We start from the raw sequence: 15,381 nt of genomic DNA, 5'->3' as shown, positions 1-15,381 counted from the left end.
CAAAAATAAAAAGACACAACAGAATTGTATGTTCAACTCACAGTGCTTTAGGAGTGGGAAGCATATACCAGGAAAACGCTAGCAACTGGAATTTCTAAAGCAGTTCTTAATAATGTTAAAATTCATACACCACTGCATTTGAAGTTGTTGTGGAATATGCATTCTATCATCCTTTTTCAGTATTTCAGTATTTATGGACAAACACTGGCCTTGGAGAACACCACAGTTCTGCTCAGTGTCACATTAGAAATGTATCTGTTGTAGAAAAAAAAAAAAAATGGATAAGTTATTCCTGCATCACCATAGTGATATAATTAATAATTTGATTTAAAATAGAATATGGGAAAATAAATCATGGAAAAAGAAATGGTGTGAACTTGACAATAGGGAGATCAGAATTCAGATTCTGGCCCCACCCCCGACCACTGTGTGAGACTTTGGGCAAATTACTTTTATGGGAAAATTAACAGTATCTATTCTTATACAGTTGTGGGATTAAATAAGTAGATATCCAAAGTCCTCAAAATAGTGCCTGGCACTTAGTAAGCACTAGGTAAGTGTTATCTCTTGCTAGAATGTGACTGATAAAGAAACTGACACCCAGAGAGGTGCCTACGATCACAGTTTCCCAGGAACAGATGAGACCACAGCCAAAATCTGCTATTTCTTTTAGATTTATTCTTTCAAATGACAGAAAGCCACAGATAAAAACTGCCTTGTGAGCGACACCCCAGGGCCTCAGGCCAAGACTCCCTTCCAGGCTTGTCAGGAATAAAATACCTTTAGCCAAAGCCTCTGTTCCAGCTTTCTGAACCCTGGGCCTGACAGAATTACAGAAACCAGTTCCCCCTTGAGGCCTCACTATCCTAGGCTAATTGTAACTTCTCCAATTTAGCTTGTTTCACCCATTTTAATACATATGGGAATCATGTTGGAGCAATAACCTTTGCATCCTAATAACTATCTTGTTTTTCCTCTGGGGTCAGATTCTGGGATTGAGGGATGAAGGATTTCAAAAACAAGTGACATTTCAGTAAATCTGTTAGACCAGTGTAGGACTGCCAAATTTTTTTGCTTTGCCAAGTAAGATATTAGAAAAACTACAGGCTGCTTCCATCTCCCACCACCGTCAGTTCATAAAATAAAGGACATTTCGAAATCAGGCCAATAACAGGACGTGACTCAGAGTGCAGTCCTCGGACCACGAGACTCGTGTGTATTGTTCAGCCCACTAGGTTTTGAATTCTCCAGGGAATGTGTCTTATTTATATTTAAATGCCCAGCTCCTAGGTGGGTGTTCTTGTATAAAGTCAATGCTCAGTCAATAGGCGCGGTAGCTCACGCCTGTAATCCCAGCACTTTGGGAGGCCAAGGTGGGTGGATCACTTGAGGTCAGGAATTCGAGACCAACCTGACAAACATGGTGAAACCCCGTCTCTACTAAAAATACAAAAACTAGCTGGGCGTGGTGGTGCACACCTGTAATTCCAGCTACTCAGGAGGCTAAGGCAGGAGAATCGCTTGAACCTAGGAGGCAGAGGTTGCAGTGAGCAGAAGTCACTGCACTCCAGCCTGGGCAAAAGAGCAAGACTCTGTCTCAAAACATAAATAAATACATAAAGTCAGTGCTCAGTCAGTGCTGTCTGAAATACATGAGTTGGCCAAAGAAGAGCTAGTATTTGATGTGTTACTGACGGAAAAGCTAACCCTTGACTCCTTGACGGGTCCACACTCACTCGCCTTTCCCCATGCTGTGATTGCCACTATTCCTGCGTGTTTTCCATTTTCTTTATATCTGAATTGCTCTTGGGAAAGCTCTGACTTAAATCTTGGTGTGACACTAAGTCACTGTGTTACCTTGCTCAACAGAATTGCATCTTTCTTTTTTTTTTTTTTTTTTTTTGAGACGGAGTTTCGCTCTTGTTGCCCAGGCTGGAGTTCAATGGCACAATCTTGGCTCACTGCAACCTCCGCCTCCTGGGTTCAAGCGATTCTCCTGCCTCAAACTCAGAATTGCATCTTGAACCCTAGTGCTTATGAAGAAGGTCATAATTCTAAGACCTCTTAAAGTCATTTCTTCCATGGCAGGAGTCATGGGAGTCTTCTGGGCTTCTCAGTGATGCTGAAATTGTTAGGGCCTCAGGAGGCCAAGCTGCCAATTAAGAGAATCCAGGAGTTCCTCCAAAGGTTCAACTTTCAAATACCCAGCAATTCTACTCCTAGGTGTAAACCCAAGAGAATTAAAAACATACCTCCACACAAAAACTGGTAGATGGATGTTCATAGCAATATTTGTCATCATAACTAAAAGGTGAAAACAACCCAAATGTTCATCAAATGAAGAATGTATAGACAAAATGTGATTACATCCACACAATGGAATATATTACTCGGCAGTGAAAAGGAGTAAAGTACTGACACATGCTACAACATGGATGAACCTTGAAAACATCACACTAAGTGAAAGAAATAAGACACAAAAAAGACACATCATATGATTACATGTGTGTGAAATGACCACAATAGGTAAATCTACAGAGACAGAAGTCAAGTAGTGGTTTCTGGGGGCTGGGGAGTGGGGGGACTTAAGAGTGGCTGCTAATGGATGGAGGGTTTCTCTGTGGGGTAATGAGAAAGTTCTGGAATTGGATAGTGGTGATGTTTGCACGGTTTTGTGAATATACTGAAACCACGGAATTGCATACATCAAAATGGTGAGTTGTGTCTTATTTGAAATTATATGTTATGTAAATTCTATCTTGATTTTAAAAAAAATGACGAGAGAGGGAAGAATCCAGGGCAGGAAAAGCAATGGGAGCGCAGTGATCAGGCCAGGCCACGGCACGGTCTAGTGGAGGACTCATGTGAAGACAGAGATGCTGCCTCATCCTTCAGGCCTCCTTGGTGAGTCGGGTCCTCTTCCGAAGTACAGGTTAAGGTCTGAATATGGGTTTATAAGGCCTGCTTCTTCATACTTGATCCACTGGAAACACGTGACCCCACACACTCTCCCCAAGCCTGCAAATGTGTGTGCGGATAAGGACCTCCAAAACTGTAAAGCACCCATGGCATAAAAAAGTCTAAGGCTGTGAAGATCTGTGTTGTGCTGCTGGGCATGCAAGGAATGGAAACTTACTAAGTGACTTCAAGAAAAGGGGTTTTTCTTTCCTGAGGATCTGGAAGCTGGTATTGAGCCAGAGGCCCTATGGGGAAAAGTATTCTGTTCTTGCCTTCAGGCGTTTCAACTTTGTCATCCCTGTTTACTCCACTCGTACCTTGTCCACTGCGTAACGTGCAGGCGAATTCCAGAGGGAGCAGGGGAGATGGGTTTTGCTAAGGCCAGGCCAATTCCTACCTAGCCTTGTCCCCTCAAACAGGCCCACTGGCCAGTTGCTGGGGCTCACTTGACCCAGTCGGTGGCCATTTGTGTATCCCTGAGCAGGTGCTGTGGTGAGGCAGAGCCAGCCAGGTGGCACTGACCAGCTGTAGGACTGATGTGATATGAGAATAATTATTATCACTGAGCTTTAAATATTGTGTTTTCTGTAAAAATGAGTGTCCTTGAAGCATTGAGCAAGCTGTGCAAATTACCAGAGATTATATTTTATACTGAATTTCCCAGTTCCTACTGTGAAAATTTAAAAACAACCTCCACTGAATTATCCCTCAAAATGCATTTCCTCTAAGTCCTAATACTAAGTGATTATGTAACCATGGAAACGGTTATTTTGGGAGAAAGAAAATCAGAGAGAATTGGATCTTTAGCATAGCTTTATAAAATCGGACTTTGCTTAATGGAACTTCAAACTCCACAGCTCATGGAGTAGGTTCTTAGGCTCAGTGCGACACAGGATAAGCTCCTTTAGGGCTACATCCATTTCAATCATTGGTTTTTGAATTTTCTAAGGAGAGACACTATCCCAGAAAAAAAGAAAAGAGCAGTGAAAAAAGTCAAGTGATTTTTCTGCTGCAGTCCCAGATCTATTTTCTGTCACCTTTCAGGAGTTTTCTTGACCCCATTGGCCCTCTTTGGCACTGATTTGATCCTATGACTGTCAAGTCCTGAAATACTCAGCTTTCAGGACAATCTGAAAATTATAAGCACAAATGAAGTTTCAACTTCAAAGTTAAGCTTTTACAAAAAATGGAAGGAATTGGCCGGGGGCAGTGGCTCACACCCGTAATCCCAGCATTTTGGGAGGCCTAGGTGGGCAAATCACTTGAGGTCAGAAGTCTGAGACCAGCCTGGCCAACATGGTGAAGCCCCATCTCTACTAAAATTACAAAAATTAGCCGGGCGTGGTGGAACATGCGCCTTTAATCCCAGCTACTCGGGAGGCTGAGGCAGGAGAATCGCTTGAACCTGGGAGGTAGAGGTTTCAGTGAGCCCAGACCACGCCACTGCACTCCAGTCTGGGTGACAAGAGTGAAACTCCGTCTCGAGGCGGCTCTCGTGGAGGCAGCTAGCGCGAGGCTGGGGAGCGCTGAGCCGCGCGTCGTGCCCTGCGCTGCCCAGACTAGCGAACAATACAGTCAGGATGGCTAAAGGTGACCCAAAGAAACCAAAGGGCAAGATGTCTGCTTATGCCTTCTTTGTACAGACGTGCAGAGAAGAACATAAGAAGAAAAACCTAGAGGTCCCTGTCAATTTTGCAGAATTTTCCAAGAAGTGCTCTGAGAGGTGGAAGACGATGTCCGGGAAAGAGAAATCTAAATTTGATGAAATGGCAAAGGCAGATAAAGTGCGCTATGATCGGGAAATGAAGGATTATGGACCAGCTAAGGGAGGCAAGAAGAAGAAGGATCCTGATGCTCCCAAAAGGCCACCGTCTGGATTCTTCCTGTTCTGTTCAGAATTCCGTCCCAAGATCAAATCCACAAACCCTGGCATCTCTATTGGAGACGTGGCAAAAAAGCTGGGTGAGATGTGGAATAATTTAAATGACAGCGAAAGCAGCCTTACATCACTAAGGCAGCAAAACTGAAGAAGTATGAGAAGGATGTTGCTGACTATAAGTCAAAAGGAAAGTTTGATGGTGCAAAGGGTCCTGCTAAAGTTGCCTGGAAAAAGGTGGAAGAGGAAGATGAAGAAGAGGAGGAGGAGGAGGAGGAGGAGGATGAATAAAGAAACTGTTTATCTGTCTCCTTGTGAATACTTAGAGTAGGGGAGCGCCGTAATTGACTCATCTCTTATTTGAGAAGTGTCTGTTGCCCTCATTAGGTTTAATTACAAAATTTGATCACGATCATATTGTAGTCTCTCAAAGTGTTCTAGAAATTGTCATTGGTTTACATGAAGTGGCCATGGGTGTCTGGAGCACCCTGAAACTGTATCAAAGTTGTACATATTTCCAAACATTTTTAAAATGAAAAGGCACTCTTCGTGTTCTCCTCACTCTGTGCACTTTGCTGTTGGTGTGACAAGGCATTTAAAGATGTTTCTGGCTTTTTTTTTTAATTTGTAAGGTGGTGTTAACTATAATTATTGGCTAGAAATCCTGAGTTTTCAACTGTATATATCTATAGTTTGTAAAAAGAACAACCGAGACAAACTCTTGATGCTCCTTGCTCGGCGTTGAGGCTGTGGGGAAGATGCCTTTTGGAGGGGCTGTAGCTCAGGGTGTGCACTGTGAGGCTGGACCTGTTGACTCTGCAGGGGGCATCCATTTAGCTTCAGGTTGTCTTGTTTCTGTATATAGTGACATAGCATTCTGCTGCCATCTTAGCTGTGGACAGAGAGGTCAGCTGGCATGAGAATTTTTTTTTTTAGTGCGGTAGTTTTTAAACTGTTTGTTTTTAAACAAACTGTAGAACTCTTCATTGTCAGCAAAGCAAAGAGCCACTGCATCAATGAAAGTTCAAGAACCTCCTGTACTTAAACATGATTTGCAATGTTCTGTTATTTTTTTTTTGTATGTTTAGAATGCTGAAATGTTTTTGAAGTTAAATAAACAGTATTACATTTAAAAAAAAAAAAAGAAACTGTCTCAAACTACATAAATAAATAATTTTTAAAATAAGATGAAAGGAACTATAATTTTAAAATACGCATATTACTGTATATACTGTTGAACCTATTAAATATATAGCAGCCGCCTGGATGTTTATACACATTCTTCTTACCTCTCATTTTGATCTCTATCTCTAGCCAAATTTATTTTCAGGTTTTTTTTGGTTTTTTTTTTTTTGAGTCATTCGGTCACCCAGGCTGGATTGCAGTGGCGTGATCTCCACTCACTGCAACCTCAGCCTCCCAGGTTCAGGAGATTCTCCCGCCTCAGCCTCCCTAGTAGCTGGGATTACAGGGGCCTGCCACCACTCCTGGCTAATTTTTGTATTTTTAGTAGAGATGAGGTTTTACCATATTGGCCAGGCTGGTCTTGAACTCCTGACCCAAGTGATCTGCCCACCATGGCCTCCCAAAGTGCTGGTGTTGCAGGCATGAGCCACTGCACCCGGCCTCTCAGATTTGCTTCCTAGAGCTACAAAATTGGAAATGTTCCTGCTTATCGGCACTACAATAACATTTACTTTAGCTATGAAAAATAAATGTAGCAGCAAGGACTAGGTAGGTAGACCAGATGTCTCTGTGTGTGGCCATCAGGCCCTGTTACCTGCTTCTTTTGCTCTCCTCTGGGAACCCTTGCCCTGAGGCATCCAGAAGAAAAATTTTAGTGGGATTACCACAAATGTTTTTGTGTATAAAGACTGTTTTTAAAAAATCTCAGAAAATCTACTTTTTTGAATAGAGAACTGCAGTGGCTTCCCATTCCTTATCTAACGTAACCCTCAGACTTCCTATACAGAAAGGATGCCTGGAACAGGATGGGGCTCAGGCTGGCCTCTGCCCAGCATGTACATACATCACAGCAATCTCTGATGACATTCGCCATTCACCATACATAATCCTAGATTCATGGCGTGAAAATCAGGACCTTCAAACTATAAAATAAAAATCACATTTTTGATGCCTTAGAGGTGGATTTTTCAGTATTTCTTAGAAATGGAATGCTTTGTCACACGGAACTGTATGGAATGCCAGTAGCAAAGAGGGAAAAGGCAAGTCCCCTGGCTTAGCAGGCAGTGAGGAGCCAGAGCCCTTGTATTCGCTTCTGGCCTGCTGCTCTGTGGCCCCTCTGTTGCCTCCAAATGTGAGGCTCCACAGGGTGCGGTGTAAAAACTGGTGCCAGTTCTCAAAATTCCTACCAGCAGAACCAAATGCAATTTATAGCCAATGCCAAAGCAAAGTGGTATTTTATTAAAATAAATACATGAAACCAAAGTGAAAATTTAATAAAATCAAATTTAGTTTACATATTCACATTTGTAACGTTTACTTATTATAAACAAACCAGAAGATCTCTACGGCTATGTTGGTAAGAACAAAATTGGAATTCAGTGGTCTTAGATGACGGCTGAGTTTTTCGCTAGACGCAACATCCAGCTTACTCCTGCTGGGGAGGGGCGTGTGGGAACATCCTGACATAGGCAGATGAGTTGTTGCAAATGGTAGCAAAAGTGGCGTCTTTTGTTAAGGTTGTCTTGTAATCACAAGAAACATTTAAAGTTAAATGATGTAGAAATGTGAAAAGGAGAATCACAAGAAATTTTCTTCTGGCTGGGCACAGTGGCTCACGCCTGTAATTCCAGCACTTTGGGAGGCCAAGGTGGGAGGATCACTTGAGCTCAGGAGTTTGAGGCCAGCCTGGGTCTCTAGTATCTACAAAAAAAAAAAAAAAATGCCCCCCAAAATTGGCAGTGGGGTGGTGTGTACCTGTAGTCCCAGCTACTTGGGTGGCTGAGACAGGAGGATTGCTTGAGCCTTGGAGTTTGAGGCTACAGTGAGCCAAGACCATGCCACTGCACTCCAGCCAGGACAACAGAGTGAGACCCTGTCTCAAAAAACAAAGAAATTTTCTTCCAAGTTGAATTCTTAACAGGCTCTAACAGCTCTTCACATTCTTTAACACAAATGTGACATCTGATAAACGCATCAGGTTATGGATTACATTGTCCCCCGTGAGAACATGACAGTTGCTGTGTGAGGAGAGTTTGGGCCCTGCAGGTGAGCCCCAGCTCAAGTGGCCTTGGGTGAAGCAGGGTGTGTATCCTCTGTGCCTCTTAGGGACTTGCTTCTCCCATTAGACTACTCAACAGGTGCTGCATTGTCTACAAAAATGACCAGAACCTCCTTCCAAACAACACCTTTGAAAGAAATTGAAAATACATGCATAATATTTTTATAGGAATTTGAGCTACACAGATAGATGCATCTTTTCAAAACTCAGCAGATATACACTTAAGATTTGTGTTTCATTGGACATACATTTTACATTGAAAGAAAAAACCGTGAACAAACATTGATTCTTAGATAACAACCTGTGAGCTGCAGTATTTCGAAGGGAGTGGACTGCTGTCTTCCCTTTTTTTGAAATACATCAAAAATAAAATGGGTTGAGGAATGGATAAATGGATAGATCTGTGATTTTTTTTAAAGTACAGTAAGATGAAGCTGGGCACAGTAGCATGTGCCTGTAATTTCAGCTACTCAGGAGGCTAAGGCAGGAGGATTGCTTGAGCCTAGGAGTTTGAGGCCAGCCTGGGCAATGTAGCAAGAACTTGTCTCTAAAAAGAAAACAGAAATGCCTAAAAGTAGAGTAAAATGAGAATGTCAGAATCTAAATAGTAGGTATTCAAGTATTCACTATAAAATTATTTCTAATTTATTTTATGTTTGAAATTTTTAATAATAAAATGTAGGGGGAATAAAGAAAAATATGGCCAGGCACAGTGGCTCAAGCCTGTAATCCCAGCACTTTGGGAGGCCGAGACGGGCAGATCACGGGGTCAGGAGATCGAGACCATCCTGGCTAACACGGTGAAACCCCGTCTCTACTAAACAATACAAAAAACTAGCCGGGCGAGGTGGCGGGCACCTGTAGTCCCAGCTACTTGCGAGGTTGAGGCAGGAGAATGGTGTGAACCCGGGAGGCGGAGCTTGCAGTGAGCTGAGATCCGGCCACTGCACTCCAGCCCGGGCGACAGAGCGAGACTCCATCTAAAAAACAAAAAAAGAAAGAAAGAAAAATACATACGTAAAGCTGTGATCAGAAGCTTACAGAATAATGTTACATAGTAGCACAGGTTAATAAATCAACAGTACCCTACAAATGACAGTGTGAAACGTAAGACACTTGTGTGTGTGAGGTTTTATCACAATACTTTTGTTTGCTGAATTCTTTGAAGCACTTCCAAGGAATCCAGGGGACTCAGGGAAAACCACTAAGTACTGTACTACTATTAACAAAGGTACAGTTCAGAATTATTGAAGAGGTGTGTCCCACCAGGCAGGTGGCTCACATCTGTAATCCCAGCATGTCGGGAGGCCAAGGCAGGAGTACCGCTTGAGCCCAAGAGTTTGAGACCAGCCTGGGCAACATGTTGAGACTTCGTCTCTACAAATAATTTTTTTAAATTTAGCTGGGCGTAGTGCCACACACCTGTAGTCCCAGCTACTCCAGAGCCTGAGATGGGAGGATTACTTTAGCCCGGGAGTCGAGGCTGCAGTGAGCAATGATCATGCCACTGCACTCCAGCTTAAGAGACAGGGTGAGGCCCTGTCGCTGAAAATAATAATAATAGACTGGGTGCAATGGCTTATGCCTGTAATCCCAGCACTTTGGGAGGCCGAGGCGGGCAGATCACCTGAGGTTGGGAGGTCGCAACCAGCCTGACCAACATAGAGAAACTCTGACTCTATTAAAAATACAAAAGTAGCCGGGCATGGTGGTGCATGCCTGTAATCCCAGCTACTCAGGAGGTTGAGACAGGAGAATCACTTGAACCCGGGAGGCGGAGGTTATGGTGAGCCAAGATCGCACCATTGCACTCCGGCCTGGGCAACAAGATCGAAACTCTAAAAATAATAATAATAATAAAATAGTAATAATAAAGAGGTGTGTGCTCTGTATTGCTTAGTACCCAAGCGTAGCTGTGAGACAGCTCAGATTTATTGAAACTTGCCATGTGGAGGCACCTTTTATGCACATTAGATGAGCTAACGTAGTAATCCTCACACTCACCCAATGAGTTCATTATCTTCATTTTGCAGATGAGGAAGTAAAGGCACATAAGATTACAATACAAGACTACACAATACTATTACTTGATTGATCCAGGATTTCAAATTTTAAACCTAAAGATTATGAGAGACTGCTTTAGATTAAAAGTTCACCAAGCATTCTGTGAACATCAGATGCATGCTAGACACCGCCAGCCACTGAATGACAAAGATGAATGAGGCATGGACCTATGCATTTGAAGACGGAGATTGCCACAGGGACATCCTTTTTCTCAGATTCTAAAGGAACTCGCATCAACTTCCCATCTCCATCCACTTCGTATCTTGAATCTAGTTGTCAGATGAAAGCCAGAATGCCTTTTTTTTGAGACGGAGTCTCACTCTGTCACCCAGGCTGCAGTGCAGTGGCACTATCTTGGCTCACTGCGTCGTCTGCCTCCCGAGTTCAAGCTATTCTCTTGCCTCAGCCTCCCGAGTCACTGGGATTACAGGCACATGCCAGCACACCCAGCTAATTTTTGTATTTTTAGTAGTGCTGGGGCTTCACCATGTTGGGCAGGCTGGTCTCGAACTCCTGGCCCATCTCGGCCTCCCAAAGTGCTGGGATTACAGGCATGAGCCACCACACGCAGTCCAAGATAGCTTTTTATGTACTTATAGAGGTCCTTATGGTTCAAGAAAGTGAAAAGACAGCTCACAGAAGGGGAAGAGCGTTTGTAAATCATGCAGATAAAGGACTTGTATCTAGAATCATCAAGAACTCTTACAACTCAGTAATAACGTAAGTAAACCAATTTTTAAATCAGCAAAGGATCTAAATAGACATCTCCCAAGTAAGATAGATGAATGGCTAATCAGCCACAAAAAGACACTCAACATCTTTAGCCATTAGGAAAATGCAAAGCAAAATCACTGTGACATTCCGCTTCATAACCATAGGATGGCTGTGCCCAAAAAGTCAGATAAAACAAGTGTTGCTGAGGATGTGGAGAAATTGTGATCCCCATATACTGCTGGTGGGAACGTAAAATAGTCCAGCCACTTTGGAAAACCAACTGGTAGCTCTAAAAAACGTTAAACACAGTTGCCCCATGGCCCACCAATTCCACTCCTAAGTGTATGTCCAAGAGAATTGAAAATATACATCCACGCAAAAACTTCTAGACAAATACTCATAGCAGCATTATTCATAATAATCAAAATGTTTAAACAGACTGGGCATGGTGGCTCACACCTGTAATCCCAGCACTTCAGAGGCCAAGGTGGGTGGGTCACTTGAGCTCAGGAGTTTGAGACCAGCCTTAGCAACATGGTGAAATCCCTTCTCTACAAACAAGTATCCAGGCATGGTGATGCACACTGGCAGTCCCAGCTACTTGGGGGGCCGAGGTGGGAGGATTGCTTGAGCTCAGGAGGTCGAGGCTTCAATGAGCCAAGATTGCATCACTGCACTCCAGCCTGGGTGAGAAAATGAGACCCTGTCAAAAAAAAAGTGTCAACAACTTAAATGCCCATCAACCGATGAATAGATAAACAAAATGTGGCCCATCCACACAATAGAATGTTCCTCAGTTACAGAAAGGAGTGAAGTCCTGATGCTACAACATGGATGATCCTTGAAAACATTATGCTAAGTCAGAGCCGCCAGACACGAAAGACCACGTACGGTATCGTTTCATCTATATGAAATGTCCAGAATAGGCATATCTGTGGAGACAGAGTAGATGAATGTTGCATGGAGCCAGGTGGACTTGGGGGATGAGGAATCGCTTTAACGGGCACAGTGTGTCCTCTTGGCGTGATGAAAATGTCCTAAGAGGGATTGTGGAGATGGTTGCACAACTTTGAATATGCAACAAAAAAATCATTGAATTGTGCACTTCCATCAGGACTCCCTGTTGCAACTGGCTTGTGAGGGCTCTACTTGGACACTTCAGTGAAATTAATTTGGAGACTGCTGATCATTCCAGTCTGCCTAATTTCAGGGCCTTCTTATTTAATACCAAGGGGGTAAGATGCATTATGTTTCATCCATGTGCCACGCATCGTGACAGTGTGGGGATGCTCCTGACAGGATGCGGTATGAGAGCCCTAGCATTTCAGATTGTGCATGTACTTACTTTGTCTTTTTAAAAATCAGTTTAAGACAGGCAGAAGAAATGAAATCAAAAAGCAAAAAATACTGATTCAAAATACAGTTCCCATACTGAAAATATGTCTTAAAAATCTCTTTTAAAAAACCATCTTTGTGGAAATTGGCAGGTAATTTCTAAGTTGTTTCCATAGGATTTGGAGTTGTTCTTCTCCATGCAGTGCCTGACCCAGTAACATATAAATATGAGATGTTATAGCATATATCACTACTTCGTTCCTTTCAATAGTTGAACCACATGAATGAACAACTAAATCTAACCAAATTTTGTAAACTGTTTATTATGATGGGCTAGTGCACTTCTGTGCACCACTGACGTGAAATTATTGTTTACCACTGTGCCTAGAACAATACCTATTATAAACATATAATAGGTGCTTCATAAACTTGTTACATGAATCGATTTTTGTGTTATCACTGTTCTTTTTCTGCTCTCTCTACTATTCATTGCCCAGTATTCTTATGTGTACAAAATTAATTTTTGACTGAGTATGGTGGCTCACGCCTATAGACCCAACACTTCAGGAGGCCAAGGCAGGAGGATCGCTTGAGCCCAAGAGTTTAGAGCAGCCTGAGCATCCTGGCGAGACCTCGTCTCTACTAAAAGTAAAAAAAAAAAAAAGAAAAATTAGCTGGGCCATGGTGGTGTGCACCTGTGGTCCCAGCTCCTTGGGATGGTGAAGTGGGAGGATTGCTTGAGTCTAGGAGTTCGAGGCTGCAGTAAGCCACGATCAAGTTGCTGCACTCCAGCCTGGGTGGCAGAGCAAGACCTTGCCTCAAAAGAAAAAAAAAAAAATTTATTTAAAGCTCAGATAGATGTAAGCATAATATCTCTTCATAGCAGCATTATTCACAATTGGGCAAAAAGTGGAAACAAGCCAAGTGTCATCAGCTGACAAATGGATACACAAAATGTGGTGTATCCCGACAATGGAGTATGATTCCACCGGAAACAGGAATGAGGGGCTGGACACCGCTACAGCACAGCCTGCTTTAGAGCAGAGGTGTTCTAGCTCAGAGAAAAGTGAAAGCTGTAACCATGCGTTGTGTAAGCACTTCCTTCGTCCCAGGGAACAATAATAATGTGTTCACAATATCAAGGAATGTAATTAAAGCTTTTCAAATAGAACTTAAGGTATAAGGAAGCTGCTCTTTGATAATTTCATATCAAAGAAAGCATTCAAAAAAGGAAGAGTGTAAAACCTTTCTTAGGGTAGTGCATGCATTAGCAGTTAGAATTAAATATCTTTATTTCACCAAACCCCCTTGATCACATAATAACTAGGATCCATGATATCAACAAAAGCTACCTTTGAACTATAGCATTATTCTATTATCATATTAACGGACTTAAGGAACTCTCCACACAAATAGAATTTCCATTTACTTACAGTTTTATTCATGTGACAACAATTAAGTGCATGGGATGCTCGTATTTCTCATTCTATTCGGTATCTGTGGAAATGTAGTGTTCTGCATTATTTCTGTGAAGAAAGAATGAAAGATTCCTTATCCAGCTACTGAGGCAGGCAGTCACTGCTAGGAAAGAAACTCCTTTGCCATGACTTTCTGCCAAGATACAGGCAGTGACTAAATATATCTTCTGAGATAGACAAGACTTAACAGATCATTTTGCCAAAAAAGGAAATGTTTTATTAACCTCAATTGAACATGTTTAATGACATCCCAGATCTCTTTTAAAATAGGAGACTCAGCGGAGGTGAACACAGATGCAAAGGTCAGTTTCTCATTCCAGCTGTTCCTTTGAAACACATTGTGACCTGAGCAAATCCATGTATTTGGTGTCTAGGGCACCCCCTCTGAGAAAGCTCTTTGTCTAGGAGTCCTCAGACTTCCCTTCGTTACCGTTTGTTGACCACGTGCTTCTCATAGTTAGCTTTCTTCCCTGGAATGATCTACAGGAGACCTGGGCGGACCTATTCGGGAACACTGCAGTGACAGATTCAGTCATGTACACAGTCATAGGCAGCTGCAGAGAAGAGGAAGCACCGGAGGCTTCCAGTGAGCAAGAGCCGTGTTGAATGCACTTTGTCCTTCTTTCTTTGATTCAGTTCACGTAAATGACATTGAGGAATTTGCTTTTTTTTTTTTTTTGAGACAAAGTCTTGCTCAGTCGCCAGGCTGGAGTGCAGTGGCGCGATCTCAGCTCACTGCAAGCTCCGCCTCCCAGGTTCACGCCATTCTCCTGCCTCAGCCTCCTGAGTAGCTGGGACTACAGGCGCCCGCCACCACGCCCGGCTAATTTTTTTTTGTATTTTTAGTGGAGACGGGGTTTCACCGTGTTAGCCAGGATGGTCTCGATCTCCTGACCTTGTGATCCGCCCGCCTCGGCCTCCCAAAGTGCTGGGATTACAGGTGTGAGCCACCGCACCCAGCCTTTTTTTTTTTTTTTTTTTTTTTTTTTTGAGACACAGTCTCACTCTGTCAACCGGGCTGGAGTCAGTGCTATTATCACAACTCACTGCAGCCTGGACCTCCCAGGCTCAAGTGACCTCCCGCCTCAGCCACCACCTGAGTAGCCAGGATCACAGGTGTGCACCATAACGCCCAGCTAATTTTTTGTGTTTTTAGTAGAGACGGGATTTCGCCATGTTGCCCAGGCTGGTCTTGAACTCCGGGACTCAAGCAATCTGCCCACCTTGGCCTCCCAAAGTATTGGGATTACAAGCATGAGCCACCGTACCCAGCCTTCATTGGCTTTCAATTCTCTTTTAACCCCTAAACTAATCTTAAAATACACTTTCTCCTACAAATATGTTAAGATTTACTATGAAGTATTGTTTTTCAGATGTTAGTCGTGGCTACGATTTATTATACTTAGGGCAAGATTAATCATGATTATTTGAAGACAGCTTTGTGGTTCCTGGAAAAGATATACCTGCTAGGCCGGGCGCAGTGGCTCACGTCTGTAATCCCAGCACTTTGGGAGGCCAAGGCGGGTGGATCACCTGGGGTCAGGAGTTCGAGACCAGTTCAGATATATCTAATGACTTAGTTTAATGGTCCCCAGCCTTTTTGACACGAGGGACTGGTTTCATGGAAGACTATTTTTCCATGGACCGTGGTGGGGTGGATGGTTTCGAGATGATTCCAGTGCATTACATTTATTGTGCTCTTCTATTACGAT

The 15,381-nt window shown here is 43.0% G+C and overlaps 1 protein-coding gene and 1 pseudogene across 2 annotated transcripts in view; both read left to right on the top strand.

The window, feature by feature from the left end:
* GNAL (G protein subunit alpha L) overlaps positions 1–15,381 on the top strand; it is a 199,071-nt gene that overhangs the window by 146,036 nt on the left and 37,654 nt on the right. The gene's annotated exons all lie outside the window — the stretch shown is intronic.
* On the top strand, positions 4,425–5,949 carry LOC103222782 (high mobility group protein B3 pseudogene; annotated as a pseudogene).

Source organism: Chlorocebus sabaeus, chromosome 18 (assembly GCF_047675955.1).
Source record: "Chlorocebus sabaeus isolate Y175 chromosome 18, mChlSab1.0.hap1, whole genome shotgun sequence".
NCBI lineage: Eukaryota > Metazoa > Chordata > Mammalia > Primates > Cercopithecidae > Chlorocebus > Chlorocebus sabaeus.
This window is presented reverse-complemented; position numbering and strand designations above follow the sequence as displayed.